Raw genomic sequence first — 7,568 nt, forward strand, 5'->3', positions numbered from 1 at the left:
CACCAAAACACATAACTCATATATTACATATCGTCATCGAACGTTAAGCGTGCGGACCCTACGGGTTCGAGAACTATGTAGACATGACCGAGACACCTCTCCGGTCAATAACCAATAGCGGAACCTGGATGCTCATATTGGTTCCGACATATTCTATGAAGATTGAGGGAGTCCTGGACTAGGGGGTGTCCGGACAGCCGGACTATCATCATCCGCCGGACTCCAAGACTACGAAGATACAAGATTGAAGACTCCGTCCCATGTCCGGATGGGACTTTCCTTGGCGTGGAAGGCAAGCTTGGCGATATGGATATGTAGATCTCCTACCATTGTAACCGACTCTGTGTAACCCTAGCCTCCTCCGGTGTCTATATAAACCGGAGGGCTTTAGTCCGTAGGACACAACATACATTACAACAATCATATCATAGGCTAGCTTCTAGGGTTTAGCCTCCTTGATCTCGTGGTAGATCCACTCTTGTACTACCCATATCATCAATATTAATCAAGCAGGACGTAGGGTTTTACCTCCATCGAGAGGGTCCGAACCTGGGTAAAACATCGTGTCCCCCGTCTCCTGTTACCATCCGCCCAGACGCACAGTTCGGGACCCCATACCCGAGATCCGCCGGTTTTGACACCGACATTGGTGCTTTCATTGAGAGTTCCTCTGTGCTGTCACCGATAGGCTCGATGGCATCTTCAACCAACAACGCTGTCCAGGGTGAGACTTTTCTCCCCGGACAGATCTTCGTATTCGGCGGCTTCGCACTGCGGGCTAATTCACTTGGCCATCTGGAGCAGATCGAAAGCTACGCCCCTGGCCGTCAGGTCAGATTCGGAAGCCTAAACTTCACGGCCAATGTCCGCGGAGACTTGATCTTCGACGGACTCGAGCCACAGCCAAGCGCGCCGCACTGCGACGACGGGCATGATCTAGCTCTGCCACCAAACAGTGCCTTGGTAGCCGCACACGAATCCGCTTCGGCCTTTAGTTCGGAGCCGATCGCCGAGATCGAGGGCCGGTGGATAGACGCCGCCCCGGGGGCTTCAACGTCCACGGCAATGGAGCCGAACGCTAATCTTGTCCCCCGCGAAACTTGTGATTCCGAGGTGCCGGACTCCTTGCCGGACTCCGAACCTCCCACGCCTCTGCCACTCGATTCGGATTGGGCGCCGGTTATGGAATTCACTGCCGCGGACATCTTCCAATGCTCGCCTTTTGGCGACATCCTGAATTCACTAAAGCATCTCTCATTATCAGGAGAGCCCTGGCCGGACTATGGCCAGGATGGTTGGGATGCGGACGACGAAGAAATTCAGAGCCCACCCACCACCCACTTTGTAGCCACTATCGACGATCTAACCGACATGCTAGACTACGACTCCGACGACATCGACACTATGGACGACGATGCCGGAGACGAACAAGAAACAGAGCCTATAAGGCACGGGAGGACCACCTCGTCATATGACATATACATGGTGGATACCCCAAAGGAGAGCGATGACGAGGACCAACGGGCCGCGGCAGAAGATAACCCCGCCGATAAACAACCAAAACGGCGACGCAGACTCCACCCTAAGTCCCGCCTCGACGACAACAACGCTCCCAATAAGCCCGTAATACAGCAGGGCTCACAAGTGGATGACGAACATGCAGATAAGCAACCGTCTGAACATGACGAGTCAGATAATCAGTCCAGGCCCGGCGAAAACGACAGTCCGGACGACCTCATGCCGGCCACGCCGCCGGAGAGCAAAAACCTTCGAAAAAGACTCGTCAACACTGCAAGAAGCCTGAAGAAGGAAAAGCGGAGGCTCAAAACAGCGAAAGACACACTCAGAATGAGATGGAGCAAAGTGCTCAAAACCGCAGATAAATACGGCAATGGCCACCCATAAAAGAGCTACCCGAAGCGTAAGCTGCTACCAGAATTCGACGAGGAGGCCATAGAGCCTCCACCGTCAAAAAATAAAGAGGCTGCTTGGTTGGATAGACGGCCAGATGATAGGCCAAATTCTGACAGCGGCGCCACACATAAACCAACCAATGAACTTGGAAGGACAGATGGCCCAGCCAGGTCCATCTACGGGCCAAAGGAGAAGGCCCCAAGAAGCAAGGCAACACGTCAAGTGTCCGATGATAGCGGCACACACAAATACAGGGGCGCCGCACACCCACTATGTTTCACCGATGAGGTGCTGGACCATGAGTTCCCAGCAGGATTTAAACCCATAAACATAGAGGCCTACGATGGAACAACAGACCCTGGAGTCTGGATAGAAGATTATATACTGCATATACACATGGCCAGAGGAGACGATCTCCACGCCATAAAATACCTACCCCTCAAGCTCAAAGGGCCAGCCCGTCATTGGCTTAAAAGCCTCCCAGAAAACACTGTTGGAAGTTGGGAAGAGCTCGAGGACGCGTTTAGAGCAAATTTTCAAGGGACTTATGTCCGCCCTCCGGATGCAGATGATCTAAGTCATATAACTCAACAGCCCAGAGAGTCAACGCGGAAATTCTGGAACAGGTTTCTCACCAAAAAGAACCAAATAGTCGACTGTCCGGACGCCGAAGCCTTAGCAGCTTTCAAACACAATGTCCGAGACGAATGGCTTGCCAGGCACCTCGGCCAAGAAAGACCGAGGACAATGTCCGCACTAACAAGCCTCATGACCCGCTTCTGTGCGGGAGAGGATAGCTGGCTAGCCAGATGCAGCACCAGCGACCCAAGTACATCCGAACTAAGAGATGGAAACGGAAAATCACGGCGCAGAAAAGAGCAGCGCCGGAATAAAGAGAAAAGCCCAAAGAGCACGACAGTCAACGCCGGATTCAAAAGCTCGCGGCCAAACAACAAAACACAGCCTCTTAAGGATGACAACGATGAATTGTCCAGCTTAAACAAGATCTTGGGTCGGATATGTCAAATCCACAGTACCCCCGGAAGGCCTGCAAATCACACCCACAGGGATTGTTGGGTTTTTAAACAGTCCGGCCGACTAAACGCCGAACACAAGGGGCTCGACGCGTCAAGCGAAGAAGATAAACCCCACCAGCAGAGCTCCGGAAAACAAAAGACTTTCCCACAAGAGGTCAAAGCAGTAAACTCACTTCATGTGATAATGCAGAAAAATAGTGCGGCACTTCCTAAAAAGAGCCTCGCACGGTCCAACCCAGCAGACCATAGAGATTGGATATCAAAACCAATCACTTTCGACCACCTGGACTATTCCAGAAGCGTTCGAAGCGCAGGACGGACTGCTCTGATATTGAATCCCATAATCGACGGATTACAATTCACTAAAGTCCTAATGGACGGAGGCAGCGACTTAAACCTGCTGTATTCAAACACAATCCGTCAGATGGGGATAGACCCTACAAAAATTCGACACAGCCGCACTTCCTTCAAAGGAGTGACGCCAGGACCTTACGCCAAGTGCACAGGCTCCATATTACTAGAAGTCGTGTTCGGATCACCGAACAATTTTCGGCGTGAAAAACTAATTTTTCACATCGTCCCATTTAAAAGTGGATATCAACCACTGTTGGGACGAAAGGCTTTTGTCCGTTTCAACGCCATACCGCATTACGCGTCTCTTACACTCAAGATGCCCGGTCCGCGTGGCATCATTTCAGTGCGAGGGTCACTCAAAGACCCCGGACTCGGATAGACGAGTCCGGCTACAACAGACTAGGGGCTCCCTAGCCGCACACCTCTTCACTGGGGGCTATGCGCACAAACAACCGCGGGTTCATACAAACCCCGCTTTACTTATTTATATTTCTTCTTTTACACATATATTTTTCGCACACATCGTTTTCAAACTGAGCGTTCCTCTCTTTTTACAGATGAACAACGTGCATTCCCGTCCAGGATAACGGCGCAACGGAGACACAGGCGCAGACGTGCAGTAGGGACCCGTTGCGAGGATTCTTTTCAGATTAAGACCCTGCGTAGACCTTTTTTAAATGTCTCTTGTTGTTATTCTCCCTTGGTTTCTTCCTATAGCCAAAGCGGAGCCTGACGTTTTGGCATCGGCCGCGTCAGAAGACCATGCCCGTACTTGGACACTAGGGGCTTAGGGCATTGTTCTGCCCATTATCATAAAGACCGAACACCTCAGGGAGTGTTCGGCGTCTCGAGTTAGGCATTATATGCATCAGCTCCGAATCATGTCTTTGGTCAAATGTTGGGTTTGCCCGGCTCCTGTGTTTTGCTGCCTTACGTTCCGTATCATCGGCTAACGCGGCACCAGGAGAACTACTGCGATTGTGCCCCAGCTCGGCTGGGCGAGCACCTCAGTAGAGAAAGCCGAAAACTGACTGTCATGATATAGCGAGAGACTGGTCAACCACTCGATCGACCACCGGAATGTTTAGAATTCCCCGCTTTGACGAAGGACCGTTTCCCGGTCAGGCACACACGCGCCCCGAATTCGGAGAAGTGCGGTGCCCCAAGGGGCTATATCGTAGCCCCACCCTCGAGCTCCACTGGCTAAGTGAAAGTGATAAAGCATTATAGTCCGGATTGCCTCGTTCGCTACGCTATCACCTCCTTAACAGGACCGAGACGTCGGATTAAGTGTGAAAACGTGCTATTTTTGCGAACACCCCCGCACCTTGTGCATGGGGGCTGAAGTCGAAGACTGCAATCTTTCAGGTTATACAAGTGTATACGTAAACGGCCGCATAGGAGAAGTTTTACTACTTGGGACGCCCAAGTATAAAAAGCAGTTATAGCATAATCATTGTTTTACAAGCTAAAACGTTCATTTGAATGTGACATTTTTTGAGCACTGCGACTCTATTACACGAGCGCCACGCATAACTTCCCCGAAATAGTGCTCGGCGGGGAGCCGGTCTTCATCCGAGCCCTGGGCGGCAACAGCGGTGGCATCCATCTCTGTCCAATGCGCCTTGACGCGGGCAAGTGCCATCCGCGCGCCCTCGATGCAGGCCGACCGCTTCATCTCCTTGATATGCGGCACCGCTCCAAGGAATTGCTGCAGTAAGCCGAAGTAGCTCGTCGCCTTGGGCCTCTCTGGCCAGACATGAGCCACGATGTCAGTCATGGCAAGTCCGGACAACCTATTTAGCTCGGCCCATTCGGCCAACCGGTCGGTCAATGGAAGTGAGCGATCCGGACTATGGAATTGAGACCAAAATAGCTCTTCCGTCTTGTGATCCTTCGGGCTCCGGAAGTGCTCAACGGCATCAGCCGCACTTGCCGCTAAGTCCATATACGGATCCTCCGGACTCCACAGCCGATCAAATTGAGCATACTTTTGATCCATAAACCGGCGACGCAGCAGATAAGGCTTGCCAGCCACGATATCTCCGGCCTGGCGCAGCTCCTCCCTCATGGCCCGCATTGCAGAGCGGGCATCCTTGGCCTCAGCGGTGGCCTTCTTCAGGTCTTCCCGCTCCGATAAGCGCTCCTTTTCAAGAGCCTCATTGCGGTCGGCAGCATCCTTCACTTTTACGGCCAATTCGGCCACTTCTTCCCTGCTTAGGCAGTGAGCAGCCTTTTCGGTTTTCAACTCCTCGGCCGCCCTCGAGGCAGCCGCGTCACTCCTTCGGGCTTGCTCCTTAGCTTGAGCAAGTTCGGCCCGAAGGCTCTCCACGGCAGCAGCACCGTCTGTACAACAGCATATAATTTATCAAGAGGAGGGCTTTGACCCCATTAATAAAGCGACCGCGGAGAACTCATTTACCTTGCGACTCGTCAAGTCGCCGGTTGACAAGTGCGATGTCCGCATCCACCGCGTCAAGTTGCCGCATTAACTCGGCAACCCCACTAGTCCGGCTAGCCCTCGGACTATTCGCCACCTACATAGGAATGGCGACATTCATTTCTTGAGATTTCGATCCTCGGCACGCTGTCGTCTTCGACAACCTACCGAGTCTCAGGGGCTACTATCTATACAGAGCACACTTTTATGTGCAAAACTGTCAAAAATAGAAGGTGCATCATTTTCGCGTACCTCAAATCCCGCCAGCAAACTCATAGCGGCGTTACGCAATCCGCTCTCGGCGGACGAAATCCTTCCAATCACCATGTGCATCAACGCACGATGATCTTCTAAGATGGACGCCCTCTCAAGCAGATTCTTCAGTTCTCCCGGCCGGATACTAGCGGGCGCCGAACTCTCCGGCCCCTCCGGACTCGGGGATACCCTCCGTGACGATACTTCAGGCTCGTCTGCCTTATCTGATGGCGCAGCAGACGGGGGCGTTTCGCTCTCCATCATCTCCGGAAGAAGGTCCCCCGAAGACGAACTCATCTGCGAAGGCTGCAAATCCGAACTGCAAAATGAAAATTTCGGTCACCCACAGAAGCATAAATGAAGGTATTTTCTTACTGATGAAATTCCCTTTTCACACTCACGGCTCGCTGGAGGGCTGATTCTTTGGCAATGATGGTGCGTCCGGATTCTCCCCGGATGCCGGACCCCCTGGGGAAGATCTCTTCCCCCGTTTATGGGCTTTGGCCTCCGGATCCTCGGAGGCGGTCCTCTTCTCCCCCTGGAAGGAGGGGCTCTTGATTCCCCCCTCTTCAGACGCCCCTTTGGGCGAAATATTAGCTCCTCTGTTTTCCCCTTCGCTCCCTTCTGTGGGCGCGACCTCCAACATTCTGACCAGCACGGGCTCCAGTGCGGTCTCTGGGAGGGGGCCGGACACCTTATCAGCCTTGATCGCGCCACCCACTCCTGTGAAGAGTAATGGGTCAGGAGGCGAACTCTAGAAAGGCATATAAACAGAATGTCCGGACTCTGAGCTATTTACCTGAGTATCCGGGCGATTGCGGCTTAGGCCTGCGTCCTCGGCTAATTCCGGACACGCCACCTGCGGTCCGAAGAACAACTTGTACATCTCCACGGGTGTTGCACCCATGAAGTGTTGGAGAATCCGAGGTCCCTCCGGGTTGAACTCCCATAGACGGAGAGGACGGCGTTTGCAGGGCAGAAGATGCCTGATTAGCATAACCTGCATCACCACGACCAGATTGATCTCCCTCGCTTGGAGGTCTCGAATCCGGCCCTGTAGTGAGGGCACGTCTTCGACGGCCCCCAATTGAGCCCTTGGTTGACCCACGACATTAGTTGGCGTGGAGGTCCCGGGCGGAATGAAGGCGGCGGCTTTTGTTTGCTGCCCCTCGGAGCGGTGATATAGAACCACTCCTGCTGCCACAGCCCGAGTTCCTCTTGGAAGGAACCCTCGGGCCACGGGGCATCGGCCTTTTTGCTTATGGCCGCCCCGCCGCACTCCGCTTGACGCCCCCCGATCATCTTCGGCTTCACATTGAAGGTCTTCAGCCACAGGCCGAAGTGGGGAGTGACGCGGAGGAAGGCTTCGCAGACGATAATGAATGCGGAGATATGGAGGATGGACTCCGGAGCCAAGTCATGAAAATCCAGCCTGTAGTAGAACATGAGCCCTCTCACGAAGGGGTCCGTCGGGAAGCCTAAACCCCGACGGAGGTGGGATACGAAGACGACGTATTCGCCGGGCTCGGGGGCGGGCACGGCCTGCCCTTGGGCAGGCAACCTGTGCG

Source organism: Triticum aestivum, chromosome 7B (assembly GCF_018294505.1).
Source record: "Triticum aestivum cultivar Chinese Spring chromosome 7B, IWGSC CS RefSeq v2.1, whole genome shotgun sequence".
NCBI lineage: Eukaryota > Viridiplantae > Streptophyta > Magnoliopsida > Poales > Poaceae > Triticum > Triticum aestivum.